Source organism: Dasypus novemcinctus, chromosome 6 (genome assembly GCF_030445035.2).
Source record: "Dasypus novemcinctus isolate mDasNov1 chromosome 6, mDasNov1.1.hap2, whole genome shotgun sequence".
NCBI lineage: Eukaryota > Metazoa > Chordata > Mammalia > Cingulata > Dasypodidae > Dasypus > Dasypus novemcinctus.
In genome coordinates this window covers 14,803,615-14,820,385 of record NC_080678.1, presented here as the reverse complement: position 1 = coordinate 14,820,385, position 16,771 = coordinate 14,803,615, and the positions used below count along the sequence as shown (strand labels likewise).

Genomic DNA, 16,771 nt, shown 5'->3' with positions numbered 1-16,771 from the left:
ATGTTTTGCAGTTATATATACGCATGCTATTATTTATACATATGCTCTAATAGATATATGCTACTATATACAGTATATCATCTCAGGTTTTATGAATATTACATGAGTTAAAATATGTCTACGATTAGTGCTTGGCTCAAAGAAATTACTATATATATGCTAGCTTTATAATCACCATCCTCTTCATCCTCATCATCAAATATTGTTTTTGGCTCCAGAAAGATAAAGTCTGACTTGAAGACCAGTTAGTGGTTCTCTATCTTTGACTTCTGTTTGTGAGTTGGACTTCTTAATGGCGTGGAGGCTACCTTCAAAGCAGGAGCGTCCCATGGAAAAAAGCCAAAAGTCTGTCACTTTCCTGGCCTAGGCTCAGAATTCTTTCAGGTCACTTGGCCACAGTCCATATGATGAGATAATCACATGGGTCTTCCTGTGTTTAAAAAGAGGAGACATGGCTTCCTCCTTCGGACATGGTTCCAGCAGATTCTAGAAGAGCTTCTGTATTTTGTGTCGATTTTGTAACTATCTTTAGAAAATCCTATCTGCCCTATTCCCTTTTTGCTCAGTACCTCACACCGATAATCTTAGTGTCCTGTTCCTTCAAACATTAATCTCAGGAGGATTCTCTGGGGTCGTTCCTCACCTCTTGTCAGGATCCATCCCCACCTGCCTCTGCCGTCAGGCTGGTTTTAGTGCTCCACCAGCGTATTTACCACACCTTGTCTGCCCTCGAACTTTGTAAAAAGAAAGTGATGAAGTTCCGTCTGCTTTTTATCTGCTCCCATTTTCTTTGTTCTTGTGGATTAAAGCATCTCAATTCCATTAGGGTCATCTTGGGAAGGAGAGGACATACATGCACATAACCAACTCGCATTCCAGTTGAAATCCTAACCCTTCTGGGAACTCATCTTCCCCTTCCCTCTGCCTACCCTCATTGCCAGCCTTAGAAAACTTCTTTCAAATCAAGCCTTTTGTGAGCTCCTCTCCCAAGCAGGGGGATCCTCCATTACCTCCAGGACACTTGTTGGGTCCCTATAAAGACACTCCTCGTGATTCCTCTGACGGTGTAAGCGTGTATGATGTTCCCATCCTATCACTGATTATGGTCCTCTGAGGCCTCGACTCTGCCTTAGAGAGCCTTGCACACAAGGAGCATTGAGTGACTACTCCTGGGTTAAAGGATCCCGTTTCTGGCAGCAAAGAACAGAAAGGCCATCAGTGGCAGAAAGGCACTTTGCAAGCTTCCTCCACACCCAGATGGCTTCAGGGTCTCAGGGTTTCAGAGGAGGCTCTGGTCAGCTGTTCACTGGGGTACGGCTGAAAGGGTCACAGTCCTGTCCACGTGGCCCTCGCACCAAGTGCCTCTGCTGCCATGAAGGGACATGGAAGGGTGAGGACCCAGGGCCTCCCGGAGCCAAGGCAGCCCCTTGATAAGAACATCCAACCTTCTATTGCAGCACTTCTATCAAGGGAAGTGCTAGCCCCGCAGTTCCAAGAGACATACGTCTTTCTATCTTACCAACCAAGACGAAATATCCTTTATCTAACAGGAGGCTAGAGTATGCACTAGTTTCCTCCAACCCTGATCTCTTAATTATTCTCAGTCATTTTTCCTCCAGGCTCCAGTCTACCGCAGCTTTCTATGTTACTTCTCACTTCTCTAAGACAAAGGCACAGGGGCAACTGGAGACAGTGAGGGATGAGGCATGACTTCAAGGGAAAAAGAGTGACCAAGTTCTTTGGCCTTAGGAAGAATTATTTTATTATCTAAATAAACTACCTGGTTTCAAACCTCAGATGGCTACCTGAGACCCAGGGAGCAAATCAACTTGGATTTTCTGGGTCTCGTGATCTATAAAATAGAGACAATAGTAGAAACAATCGCAGAGAGATGTTGTGAGATTCACATAAAATCCACTTTGCAAAGGATTCAGAATGGCTCCTGGGAGTAGTCCTCTCTCACAAAATGTTAGGATTGATACCTCCAAGGATAGAACAGCTATTTCGCCTCAAAGTCCAAATGGCATGTTCATGACTGATCTGGAGACCAATAGAGAGAATGCAGAAATGAATATTTATTGCAGCAAATGGATTCCATTAAAAATTCTCAATGCTCTATTTTGTTGTTGTTGTTGTTGTTGTCGATTTCTGTTGGTAGTGGATACCAGCCAAATACTTCATGAGCTCCAACTAATTCAGTACACTTTGTAGGTATCCTCTGCACTAGTGTGAGGCTGTCACTTCTGCTGGATATCATTGCCTTCGTGTCTTTTCAGAAACTTTAAACTCACATTCTGAGTGACTGAGTATTATATATGAAATATTAGCACATAACAGGTTGATTTCTTTTGACCATTAGGCCCTTCTCCAACCTCAGAACCTGGAACAACCACACCATCATACATACTGTCAGGTGAGCAAATCTATGCCTGGTTCATTTGTTCTATAATTGTTCTTGTCTTGCAAATCTCCTCCCAAGGCAAGTAGCAGAGCCTCTGTGTTGCACAAGTGAGGGGCACCATTCTCAGTTGTAACTGGCATCTTCATTAGCCTGGAGCATCCTGTGAGATGTGCATGCTTACCCCTGCATTTGTGCAGCTCTTTGGCCCTGCATAGCAGAGTCACTGCAGGGACAGAAGAGTTCACAGCCATTCCCCATCATGAGTGCACACAGGGGCCTGGAGCAGAAGGGATCCCCATTTCTCATTCCATTCCCCAGACTTAAACTGTTCTGTATGTCAGAAAAGGAGGAATGCTCAGCTGTGTCTGTTGAGAGTTGGCTCCCTTCTTCACCCTGACTGGATCTGACTGCCCAGTGGCTTCACTTTCAGAAATACATTTTGTTACATTTTAGACATGTTAATGTAGTATTTTTTAGCCAACTGAAAAAAAGGTAGGGGTTTGTTTCTTTTCTTCTTCAGTACACTTTATGAACAATTTTGATGGCTTAATCACTGATGGACTGTCGAATCACAATATTTTTCTCTTTTTTATTCATTTTAATCACAAAGTTTTAAACTGATCACAATAAGAAGTAGCTATTCCATTTTTTAATTAGACACATATAAAAAATAAAATATACTTTGTCTATATCAAACACAGTGTCAAGAACAGTATAATGAACTAACTCATGGGTACCCACTGCTGACTTATCAAATCCAAATATTTTGTGATACATTTTTAAAGGAAACAATACAATACCAGATAGTTAATTTAGGCGTTAATAATATGCCTTTGCCCTGTTGAAACATCACATGACTTAAGGATACAGCGTGCCCAGATAATTCTGTCAAATATCAAGTTGGAAACCAAAAGTAATACCTTAAAAGTGACCATTATATCACCAGGGTCAACCACACCCAAATTTTTACAAAGAAAAAAATGCGTAATTGGTAGTGTGAGCACCCAAAGAGCTAAAGTGTACTAAGCAAGGGGAGGCCCTCAGGTACTAGCACTTCCTCCCACAGTGATGGTGGAGGGCAGGAAGGAGGTGGGAGGAGCCGACCTGATAGGCAGGTCAGCCCAGCCCTTCTCCTTGAGCTTATTGTAAGAGGTGTCCCTGTCCCGAGGGACCCACTCACAGGCCAAGCACTGTCAGCAGCTGTGCCCCCAGGGAGTTAGTTGGCTGTGCTTCCCCCAGCACCCACACCAGCACGTCAGTGGGTGCCTCTTCCTGGCCAAGTGGGGAACGGGAGCTGTGTGACAGGCTACAGGCCAGCGTCTTCCCAGACCTGGACACTCATTAAGTGCTGATGTTCCTCTTGGGATAAATCCTTTCCTCCAGAGGGCAGAGGCAGGACTTGACACTGCAGATTTCTCTGTGACCTCCAGGCTGTGACTGTTTTCATCGTTTGCCCCTCTGACACTGGATTTTGTGGTTTCCTAATTACTAAGGAAGCCTGCTTGTCTCTGCCAACAGGTGATGGATTATCTATAGCCATAGACCTACCAGAGCCTGAGTCCCAGCCATCCACACCTGCACCCTCCACAGGTAAGTCTTTGGTAATTAGGGAAGGAATAACATTTCTTCAAATACCCAATATGAGAAGCAGAGATCAGAGCATTTCAGTAACTGATACTTTTATTTGGTGCCCTCAGGAAGCCTAAAAGAAAAGTGTTTCCCCTCTTCTCCTTAACACATATGCACACATTTGTTTCATAAATGAGACACGGGAAAGGTTCTTTCTTTTCTAGCACCACCTATAAAAAGTTGATGCAAATATTAGAGCACACGTAGTTCTGACCCCAAACTCAAGCAGTTCTTGCTAGCTGGCTCCCTTACGGGGGGACAGAGAGCCCCATCAAAACTACCTTATGAAATTGGGAGAACATTCTGGTAAGCCTAATTATATTAAGAATGAAAAATACCAAAATCATAATCAGGAATGGTGGAGCCCGCTGGGGGTTTGTGGCCTCCTTCACAGTTTTCAATTTAAAATCCCTAATAGCAAAACTTCTGTAATTGTATTTTTCACAAGAATTAGGCATGACCTGTCCTTTCCATTCCCTAAGGCACTGTATCAGCTGCAATCCCAGATCATACTTTCCTCCTTCTTCACCTGGGTGAACCGACTGAATGTCTGCTCTACCAAGGGAAAAAACTATCTATATTGGCTACATTAAGGCTGATTCCACTGTAGTTACTTAATCTTCCTAGCCAGGCCTATTTGTGTGTGCATGTGTGTATACAAGTGCCTGCTTTTAAAATAAATACTATTGTGGCCATTTCTCTACACTGCCCTTTAGTCGCTCTGCTGCTTCTTAAAGAAAACTATGTATCAGTCTGGTGTCACCTCACGTCTCTCCATTCTTGGTTAGAGCCACTTGTTTACTCTGTGAGCCCAGAAGCACTTGAGCCTTCAGGAGTCCTTTCTACTAAGAAAAATATTAAAACATATTTTATGGCTGCATTTATGTAAAGATTAGTGTCATCCAGGTTGGGTGGCTCTTTCTTTTCTTCCGAGTATAAGGGAAATTAAAGCCTTTTCTGGGCCCCTGTAAGTCACCTGGTGCCACGCTCTGTGACTGCTGAGCCTGATGGCTGTGTCGGTCCTGCTCATCTGTGTTGTTCCAAATATAAACACCCCAACTCAATCTGCTCCTCTGCACTTGCAAATAGGCCACTCCTACCCTGTCATCAGCAGTGATGCCCAGCAGACACCCTGTTTTTTAGAACAATACAGTTTTCATGAAGCTTCTCTCCAGACTGGTATTTAGCCCCATACACAGTTGGGAAGGATGAATTCTACGTTACTAGATTCCTACATGGGCAAATAAGAATAATTCTAAATCAATTTAGGTGAAATTTTTATCTTTCTGACATTAAAAGGGAGGCTTCTTTGTAAAAATAGCCCCGGGTTTTCATGTGATGCTCCTCTAGTGTCAAAACGCTCTTTCCTGGGAAACGGACTTTGGCCCAGTGGTTAGGGCGTCCGTCTACGCTATGGGAGGACCGCGGTTCAAACCCCGGGCCTCCTTGACCCGTGTGGAGCTGGCCATGCGCAGTGCTGATGCGAGCAAGGAGTGCCTTGCCACGCAAGGGTGTCCCCCACGTGGGGGAGCCCCACGCGCAAGGAGTGCGCCCGTGAGGAAAGCCGCCCAGCGTGAAAAGAAAGTGCAGCCTGCCCAGGAATGGCGCCGCCCACACTTCCCGTGCTGCTGACGGCAGCAGAAGCGGACAAAGAAACAAGACGCAGCAAATAGACACCAAGAACAGAGGATCAGGGGAGGGGGGGAAATTAAATAAATAAATAAATCTTTAAAAAAAAAAACAAAAACGCTCTTTCCATCCTCTTGTTTTCCTATCTTCCGTCATTCCCACTTATTTCCCTACTTCCTTCCAATCTTGTTTCTATCCTCTGTCTCTTTCTCCTTCCTTCCATTCATCAAAATGTTACACACAAAGATTTTAAAAATTAGATCGTGCACAACGGCTTACATTGTAACACAGCATTTTTTCCCCAAGCTGTACTCACTGCATCGTTCTAGATCTATGCAAGGTTGAACTGCCCCTTCTCAGAGCCACCTCCAGGCTTTTGTGTTTTCTCCTAAATGAATTTTAATGATCAAATATCAGTTTCTCAACAATCTGTACTCTTGGGCATTTTACTCAACTTCTTTGTTGCTTAAATGCCTCACCCATCCTATGGGGATAATAATAATAATAATACTGTTAGCAGTTGTGTATATGCATGCTATTATTCATACATATGCTCTATTAGATATATGCTACTGTATACAGTATATAATCTGAGGCTTTGTGAGTATTAAATTAATTTAAATATGTCTATTATTAGTCCTTGGCCAAAAGAAAGTACTACATAAATGCCAGCTTTATACTCATCATTCTTATCCTCTTCATAATCTAATATTTTTTTGGCTCCAGAAAGAAAAGGTCTGGCTTGAAGATCAGTTAATGGTTTTCTATCTTTGACTTCTGCTTGTGACTTGGACTTGTTAATGACACAGAGGATACCTTCCAAACAGGAGCATCCCATGGAACAAAGCGGAAACTCTGCCACGTTCTTCGCCTAGGCTCAGAAGGCTGTCGATTGAGATTCTAGATGAGCTTCTGGATTTTTTGTTGATTTTGTAGATATTTTTAGGAAATACAATCTGCCGTATTCCCTTTTTGCTCAGTACCTCACACCCATAATCTTCATGTCCTGTTCCTCCAAACATTCAGCCCAGGAAGATTCTCTGGGGTCGTTGCTCATCTCTTCTCAGGGTCCATCCCCACCTGCCTCTGCCATCAGGCTAGGATTTGTGTTCCACTAGCATCATTACCTTACCTCTTTCTGCCCTCACACTTCTTAAAAGAATGTGATGATGTTCTCCATCTGCTCTTGTTTACTCTCTATTCTCTTTGTTCTTGTGGAGTAACACATCTCAATTTCCTTTAAGGTCATTTTGGGAAGGAGAGCACATACATGTGTGTAACCAACTCACATGTCAGTTGACGTCTTAACCGTTTTCCTCTTCTGTGAAGTTGCCCTCCCCTTCCCTCTGCCTACCCTCATGGACAGCCTTACATACCTTCTTTCAAATCTAGGCTTTTGTGAGTTCATATCCCCAAGAGGGGAAGTCTCCATTACCTCCGGGACACTAGTTGTTTCCTATGAAGTCACCGTACATGGTTTCTTCTGACTGCATTAGGCGCTGTACATGTTCCCCTCCTATCACTGATAATGGTCCCCTGAGGCCTCGACTCTGCCTTAGAGAGCCTTGCACAGCAGAAGCATGGAGTGACCACTCCTGGGTTAAAGGATCCTGTGCTGGCAGCAAAGAACAGAAAGACCACCAGTGGCAGAAAGGACACTTTGCAAGCCTCCTCCACACCCTGATGACTTCTGGGTCTCAGAGGTCCACAGGAACCTCTGGTCAGCAGTCCCCTGGGGCATGGCTGAGGGAACACAGTCCTGTCCACGTGGCCTACAGGCAAAGGTCATCTTGAGGCATAAAAGGTCATGGAAGGGTGAGGACCCAGGACCTGCAGGAGCCATGGCAGCCCTTAGCTAGGGGCTTCCAACCTGCTTCTCCAACACCTCCAAAGAGTGGGAATGCTGGCCCTTGGGATCGAAGCACCACAGTGTTTTTCTATCTGCCCAACTTAGAAGTAATGTCCTATTTCTAACGTGAGGTTAGAGTAGGCACTTGTCTCCTCCAACCCTAATCTCTTCGTTACTCTCAGTCTTTCATCTTCCAGGCTACAGCAGCTCTCTGCTCTGTTTCTAACTTCCCTAAGACAGAGGCACAGGGGCAACCAAAGATTGTGAGAAGGAGGCATGAATTCAAGGGAAAATCAGTGACCTAGTTCATTGCCTTAGAAGGTACTTTTTAAAAGCAATCCAGACCACCTGGATTCAGGTGGCTACCTGAGGCTGAAGAAGTCAACTTGGCCTCTCGATGTCTCCTCATATGCAAACTGGAGACAAGAGAAGCAATCTCAGAGAGGTGTTGTGAGGATCAAATGAGATCCAGCTTGCAAAGAACTTAGAATGGCTCCTGGGAGTAGTCTTCTCTCACAAAATGGTAGGACAGGCTCCTCCAGGGATCAAACAAGTATTCCACATCGCATTCAAAATGACATGTTCATAGCTGATCTGGAGACAGATGGAAAGGTTTCAGAAATGAATATTTATTGATCGAAAGGATTGCATTAAAAATTATCAATCATTTTTTATTCTTTCCAAACATTGCTTCCAGTAGATACCAATACCAAATAATTCACGAGCCCCAACTATGTCACAAGACCTAGTAGGTATCGTCTGCAGTAGGGCGAGACTGTCACTTCTTCTGGATATCATGACCTTCGTGTCATTTCAGAAACTTTAAACTCACATTCTGAGTCACTGTGTATTATATTTGAAATACTTGACCATAACAGGATGATTTCTTTTCACGATTAGGCCCCTCTCCATCCTCCGAGCCTGGAACAGCCAAGCCATCATACACACTGTCAGGTGAGCAAATCTATGCTGTGTTCATTTGCTCTGTAGATTTTCTTGCCTGGAAAATCCCTTTCCAAGCCAAGTAGCAGAGTCTCTGTGTTGCACAAGTTAGAGGCACCATTCTTAGTTGCTACTGGCATCTTCATCAGCCTGGGAACATCCAGTGATGTTTGAATGGTTACCCCAGGATTTGTGCAGCTCATTGGCCCTGCACAGCAGAGTCACTCCAGGACAGAAGAGTTAGCAGCCATTCCCCATCATGAGTTCACATGGAGAGGCCTGGAGCAGAGGGGATCCCCATTTCTCATTCCATCCCCTAGACCGAAATAATTAATTAAGAAAAAAAAAGAGGAAAGCTTAGCCGTGTCCTTTGAGAGTTGTCTCCCTTCTTCACCCTGATTGCATCTGACTGCACAGCAGCTTCACCTTCAGAAAAACATTTTGTTACATTTTAGACATGTTAATATAGTATTATTTAGCCAACTGAAAAAAAATCAGGGGATTGTTTGTTTTCTGCTTCAGCACACTTTATGAACAAGTTTCATGGCTTAATCACTACTGTACTGTCTAATCACAATTTTTTCTCTATTTATTCTTTTTAATCACAAAGATTTAAACTGATCACAATAAGAAGTAGCTATTCAATTGTTTTGAGATAGAAACATATAAAAAAGTTAAACATCCTATATTTTGTTGCTATCAAACACAATGGCAAGAAAAGTATAATGAACCCATGGATACCCACTGCTGACTTATCAAATCCACATATTTTGAAATCAATTTTAAAAGGAAACAATACACTACCTGGTTGTTAATTTATGAGTTACTAATATGCCTTAATGCCCCATTGAAACATCACTAGACTTAAGGCTACATAGAGTCCAGATTATTCTATCAAATATCCAGTTGGAAACCAAAAATTCTACCTTCAAACTGACCACCAACCAGGATCAAAGAGACCTGAATTTTTACTGAGAGATAATGCATAATTGGTCGTGTGAGCACCAAAGAGCTAAAGTGTACTAACCTAGGGGAGGCCCTCAGGTACTAGCACTTCCTCCCACAGTGATGGTGGAGGGCAGGGAGGAGGTGGGAGGAGCCGACCAAGACCCTCACAGGCAGGTCAGCCCAGCCCTTCTCCATGGGCTTATTGTCAGAGGTGTCCCTGTCCTGAGTGTGGGGAGGAGCACCCAGCAGTGACACACTCACAGGCCAAGCACTGTCAGCAGCTGTGCCCACCACGGAGTTGACTGTGCTTCCCAGCACCCACAGCAGCTGGGCAGTTGGTGCCTCTTCCTGGGCGAATGGGGAACAGGAGCCGTGAGCCAGGCACCGGGCTGGTGTCTTCCCAGACCTAGAGATCCCTGGGATAAATTCTTGCCTACAGAGAGCAGATGCAGGAATTGACACTGAAAATTTGACTGTGACCACTACGCTGTGACTGTTTTCAATGTTTGCCCCTCTGACACTGGGTTGAGGGGTATCCTAATTACTAGGAAATCCTGTTTGTCTCTGCTAGCAGGGGATGGATTATCTGCAGCCACAGTCCCAACAGAGCCTGAGTCCCAGCCATCTACCCCTGCACCCTCCACAGGTAAGTGCTTGGGAAATAGGGAAGAAATAACGTTTAATGAAGAATGTTGTTTCAACTGACAAACACCCTAAATCCATCTGCTCCTTTGCACTGCCTTCAATAGACCAGTCCTCTCCGATCATCAGCAATGACGCACAGCATTCTCCCTGTTTTTTAGAACAATGCCATTTCCATGAAGTATTTCGGCAGGCGTGTTTAGCCCCATAAGCATTTGGGAAAGGTTGCATTCTTTGTTATTAGATTCCTCCATGTGCTAGTAATAATAATTCTAAATAAATTTAGGTGAAATTTTTATCTTCCTGACATTAAAGGGAGGCTTATTTGTAAAAGTAGCCCCAGGATCTCCTCCGATGCTATTCTGTTGTAAAAGGCTCTTCCCTTCCTCTTTTTTTCCTGTCTTCCCTGCTTCCTTCCATCCCTCTTTCTTTCTTCCATCTCTTTCTCCTTCCTTTATTTTATCAAAATGTTACAAAAAAGACTTTAAAACTTATGTCATACACAAAGCCTTCTATTAAAACTCAGCAATTTTGCACCATGCTCTACTCACTGCAACATTCTATAGCATCAGAAGGTTGAACTGTTCCTTCTCAGACCACCTCCACGTTTTGGGTTTTCGACTGAATGCCTCCTAATATTCAAATATGAGTTTCTCAGTTCTCTGTACCCTGGGCATGTTATTCAACTACTTTATGCCATAATTTTCTCACCTATAATCTGGGAAAAATAGTAATAATAATGCTTTGCTGTTACGTATATATATAATATTATTTATGCCTATGCTGTAATAGATATATGCTGTTATATACAGAATATACTCTAGGACTTTTTAAAGATTAAATGAGTTAAAATATGTCTACTACCAGTGCTAGGCACATATTAAGTACTATAAAAGCTAACTTTATAATCATCATCCTCATCATCCTCATAATCAAATATTTCAGCTCCAGAAATGAAAAGCATGACTTGAAGAAAAGTTAGTGGTTCTCTATCTTTGCTTCTGCTGGAGTTGGACTTCTTACCTGCATGGAGGGGGCTTCTCAGCATGAGCTTCCCAGGGAACAAAGCCAAGAGCCTGGCAGTTTCCTGGCCTAGGCTCCAAAGTCCTTAGTGCCATGTGGACCACACTCCATTTCTCCAGATCGTCGCAAAAGCCTCCCTGTGTTCAGACAGAGGGGCAGGGACTCCACCTTCAGACTTGGGGTCAGCAAGTTCATAGAAGACCTGGTGGGTTTAGTGTCGATTTTGTAGATATCCTTAGAAAATACCATCTACCCTGATCCCTTTCTTTGCTCAGCACCTCACACCCATTATCTTAGTGTCCTGTTCCTCCAAACATTCTGTTCAGGAGGATTCACTGGGGTCGTTGCTCACCTCTTGTCGGGATCCATCCCCACCTGCCTCCGCCATCAGGCTAAGATTAGTGCTCCACTAGCATCATTAAGGCACCTCTGTCTACCCTCAAATGTCTTAAAAGAATGAGACGAAATATTCCATCTGCTCTGGTTTCCCTTCCCATTCTCTTTGCGTTGTGGATTAAAGCATCTCAAATCTTTTAAGGTCATTTAGGGAAGGAGAGGACATACATGCATGTAACCAACTCACATTTCAGTTGAAGTCCTAACTATTTTCCTCTTCTGTGACCTTGCCCTCCCCTTCCGTCTGCCATCCCCCATGTCCAGCCTTAAAACTTCTTTTGAATCCAGCCTTTAGGGAGCTCATGTCCCCAAACAGGGAAGTCTCTCTTACCTCCAGGACACTAGTTGGGTCCCTATGAGGGCACTCCTTGTGGTTTCATCTGACAGCATAACTGTGTATGATGTTCCCATCCTATCACTGATTATGGTCCCCTGAGACCTCGACCCTGCCTTAGCGAGCCTTGCACACCAGAAGCATGGAGTGAAAACTCCTGGGTTAAAGGATCCTGTGCTGGCAGCAAAGAACAGAAAGGCCACCAGTGGCAGAAAGGGCACTTTGCAAGCCTCCTCCACACCCAGATGACTTCCAGGTCTCAGAGGTTCACAGGAACCTCTGGTCAGCAGTCCACTAGAGCATGGCTGAGGGAACACAGTCCTGTCCACGAGGCCTGCAGGCAAAGGTCACCTTCAGTCATAAAGGGTCATGGAAGGGTGAGCACCCAGGACTCCCAGGAGCCGTGGCAGCCCCTAGCTAGGGGCTTCCAGCCTGCTGCTCCAGCACCTCCAGGAAGTGGGAATGCCGGCCCTGTGGATCTAAGCGCCACAGTATTTTTGATCAGCCCAACTTAGAGAACATGTCCTACTTCTAACATGAGGTTAGAATAGGCACTTGTCTCCTCCACCCCTAATCTCTTCGGTGGTCTTGGTCTTTCGTCCTCCAGTCTACAGCAGCTCTCTGCTCTGCTTCTAACTTCCCTAAGACAGGGGGACAGGGGCAACAAAACATTGTGAAGAAGAGGCATGAATTCAAGGGAAAATGAGTGACCTCGCTCATTGCCTTAGAAGGCACTTTTTAAAAGCAAGCCAGACCACCTGGGTTCAGGTGGCTACCTGAGGCTGAGGAAGTCAACTTGGCTTCTCTGGGTGTCCTCATCTGCTAACTAGAGACAATATTAGAAGAAATCTCAGAGAGGTGTTGTGAGGAACAAATGAAATCCAACTTGCAAAGAACTTAGAATGGCTCCTGGGAGTAGTCATTTCACACAAAATGTAGGTACTGGCTCCTCCAAGCCTAGAACAACTATTTCACATCATAGTCAAAATCGCATGTTCATGACTGATCTGGAGACAGGTGGAGAGGTTTCAGAAATGAATATTTCTTGCATCAAAAAGATTCAATTAAAAATTCTTAATCCATTTTTTTCCTGTTTGCCTACTTGTTGCTAAAAGAAACCAATACCAGATATTTCATGAACTCCAACTAATTCACAAGACTTAGTGGATGTTGGCTGCATGATGCCAAGGCTTTCACTTCTATTGGATGTCATTGCCTTCGTGTCTTCTCAGAAGCCTTAAACTGACATTTTGAGTTGTTGAGTATTGCAATGGAAATATTAGACCATAACATGTTGATTTTTTTTGACCATTGGGCCGCTCTCCAACCTCAAATCCTGGTATTCCCACACCATCATACACACTGTCAGGTGGGTTAAATCTTTGCTAGGATCACTTGCTTTGTAACTGTTTATTGTCTAGAAATACTCATTCTTATCCAAGGGAGCAGAGCCTGTGTAACACCAGTTAGGAGTCACCATCCTTAGGTGCAATTGGCATCCTCATCAGGCGGGTTCATCCCGTGATGTGTAAATGATTGTCCTGGATTTTCACAGCTAATTGGCCCTGCATAGGAGAGTCACTCCAGGGACAGAAGAGTTCAGAGCCATTCCCCATCATGAGCGCACAGAGGGGCCTGGAGCAGAGGGCATCCCCATTTCCCATTCCATCCTTACACTTAAACAAGTCTTTAAGGCAGAAAAGGAAGAATGGTTAGCCGTGTCTGTTGAGAGTTGTCTCCCTTCTTCACCCTGATTGGATCCGACCATCCAGTGGCTTCACTTTCAGAAAAACATTTTGTTACATTTTAGACATGTTAATATAGTATTTTTTAGCCAAGTCAAAAAAAAGGTAGGGTTTTGTTTCTTTTCTTCTTCAGTACAATTTATGAACAAGTTTGATGGCTTAATCACTGCTGGACTGTCTAATCACAATTTGTTTCTCTATTTATTCCTTTTAATCAAAAACTTTTAAACCAATCCCAATAAGAAGTAGCTATTCCATTTATTGAATTAGACACATAGAAAAAAGTAAAATATACTTTATTTTGTCCAAATCAAACACAATGTCAGGAACAGTATAATGAACTCATGGGTACCCATTGCTGACTTATCAAATCCACATGTTTTGAGATGCATTTTCAAAGGAAGCAATACAATATCTGATTGTTAATTTAGGAGTTAATAATGTGCCTTAATGTCCCTTTGAAACCTCACATGACTTAAGGATACAGAGCGCCCGGTTTATTCTGTCAAATAGCTATTTGGAAAACCTAAGTTCTACCTTCAAAGTGACCACCACATCACCAGGATCAAACACACCTGAATTTTTGCGAAGGAAAAATGCATAATTGGTAGTGTGAGCACCCAAAGAGCTAAAGTGTACTAACCTAGGGGAGGTCCTCAAGTACTAGCACTTCCTCCCACAGTGATCATTGAGGGCGGAGAAGGATGTGGGAAGAGCTGAACAAAATCCTGCCAGGCAGGTCAGGGCACAGCCCTTCTCCTTGGGCTTTTTGTCAGAGATGTCCCTGTCCTGAGGGACACACTCACAGGCCAAGCACTGTCAGCAGCTGGGCTCACCAGGGAGTTGGCTGTGCTTCCCCCAGCACCCACACCAGCACGTCAGTGGGTGCCTCTTCCTGGCCAAGTGGGGAGCAGGAGCCGTGTGCCAGGCTACAGGCCGGCGTCTTCCCAGACCTGGACACTCATTAAGTGCTGATGTTACTCCTGGGATAAATCCTTGCCTCCAGAGAGCAGATGCAGGACTTGACATTGCAGATTTATCTGTGACCTCCAGGCTGTGACTATTTTTCAACGTTTCCTCTCTGACATTGGATTTTGTGGTTTCCTAATTACTAAGGGAGCCTCTTTGTCTCTGTCAACAGGTGATGGATTATCTGTAGTCTTAGAATTACCAGAGCCTGAGTCCCAGCCATCCACACCTGCACCCTCCACAGGTAAGTCTTGGTAATTAGGGAAGGAATAACATTTCTTCAAATACCCAATATGAGAAGCAGAGATCAGAGTCTTTCAGTAACTGAAACTTTATATGGTGCCCTCAGGAAGCCTAAAAGGAAAGTGTTCCCCTCTTCCTCCTCACACGTAGGCACACATTTGTTTGATAAAATGAGACGTGGGAAAGGTTCTTGCTTTTCTAACACCACCTAGAAAATGGTGAAGCAAAGATTGGAGCACACTTTTGTCTGACGCCAATCCCGAGTGGCTCTTGCTAGCTGGCTCCCTTACGAGTGGGCAGATAGCACCATCAAAGCTACCTATGAAATTGGGAGAACATTCTGGTAAGCCTAATTATATTAAAGTTGAAAAATACCAAAATCATAACCAGGAATGGTGGAGTCAACTGGGGGCTATGGCCTCCTTCACAGGTTTCAATGTAAAATTCCTAAGAGCAAAACTTCTGTATTTATATTGTTCACAAGAATTAAGCCAAACCTGTCCTTTCCATTGCCTAAAACACTGTATCAGCTTAATCCCAGAGCATAGTTTCCTCTTTCTTCACCTGGGTGAAGCTGACTGCATGTCTGCTCTACCAAGAATAAAAACTCGCCGTGTTGGCTACATTAAGGCTGATTCCACTCTAGTTACTTAATTTTCCGAGCCAGGCCTATTTGTGTGTGCATGTGTGTATACAAGTGCCTGCTTTAAAATAAATACTATTGTGGCCATTTCTCTACACTGGCCTTTAGCTACTCTGCTACCGCCTAAAGATCACTACGTATCAGTCTGATGTCACCTCATCTCTTTCCATTTTTGGTTTGAGCCACTTGTTGGCTCTGTGGGGCCCTAAGCCCTTGAGCCTTCAGGTGTCCTCTCTACTCTGAAAAATATTAAAACTTATATTTTTATGGCTGCATTGATGTAAAGATGAGTGTAATTCAGGTTGGATGGCTGTTTATTTTCTTCTGAATGTAAGGGAAATTAAAGCGTTTTCTGTACCCCTCCAAGTCACCTCGTGCTACGCTCTGGGACTGCTGAGCCTGATGGCTGTGTTGGTCCTGCTCATCTGTGTTGTTCCAAATACAAACACCCCAACTCAACCTGCCCCTTTGCACTGCCTCATAGACCAGTCCTACCCTATCATCAGCAGTGATGTCCAGCAGTCACCCCGTTTTTAAAACAATACAATTTTCATGAAGCATCTCTTCAGACTTGTATTAAGCCTCATACACATTTGGGAAGAATGAATTCTATGTTACTAGATTCCTACATGTGCAAATAAGAATAATTCTAAATAAATTAGGTTAAATTTTTATCTTCCTGACATTAGAAAGGAGGCTTTTTTTAAAAATAGCCCCAGGTTTTTACATGATGCTACTCTAGTATAAAAACGCTCTCTCTTTCCTCTTTTTTTCCTACCTTCCCTCCTTCCCACTTACATCTCTGCTTCTTTTGATCCTTGTTTCTATCCTCTGTCTCTTTCTCCTTCCTTCCATTCATCAAAATGTTACACACAAAGACTTTAAAAATTAGGTCGTGCACAAAGGCTTACATTATAACACAGCATTTTTCGTCCAAGCTATGCTCACTGCATCGTTCCAGATCTGCAGAAGTTTGAACTGCTCCTTCTCAGAGCCACCGCCAGGTTTTTGTGTTTTCTCCTAAATAAATTTTAATGTTCAAATATCAGTTTCTCAGCACTCTTACCCTTGGGCATGTTACTCAACTGCTTTGGGGCTTAAATGCCTCACCCATAATATAGGGATAATAATAACAATAATAATAATGTATTGCAGTAAGGTATATACCTGTTATTATTTATATCTGTGGTCTAATAGATATATGCTACTATGTACAGCATATAATCTCAGGTTTTGTGAATATTAAATGAATAAAAATATGTCTACTATTAGTGCTTAGCCCAAGAAAGTACTATATAAATGCTAGCTTTATAATAATCATCGTCATCCTCCTTATAATGAAATATTGTTTTTGGCTCCAGAAAGAAAAAGCCTGACT

General features: G+C 43.5%; 1 protein-coding gene across 1 annotated transcript in view; it reads left to right on the top strand.

Annotated features, from left to right (window-relative positions):
- The window catches only part of LOC101423583 (scavenger receptor cysteine-rich domain-containing protein DMBT1-like), a 225,240-nt gene that overhangs the window by 93,402 nt on the left and 115,067 nt on the right, over positions 1-16,771 (top strand). The window contains exons 34-38 of the mRNA XM_058298189.2: positions 2,360-2,413; positions 3,920-3,991; positions 8,409-8,462; positions 9,973-10,044; positions 14,680-14,751. The gene's annotated coding sequence lies outside the window, so the exon portion shown is untranslated. The remainder of the gene's footprint in view (positions 1-2,359; positions 2,414-3,919; positions 3,992-8,408; positions 8,463-9,972; positions 10,045-14,679; positions 14,752-16,771) is intronic.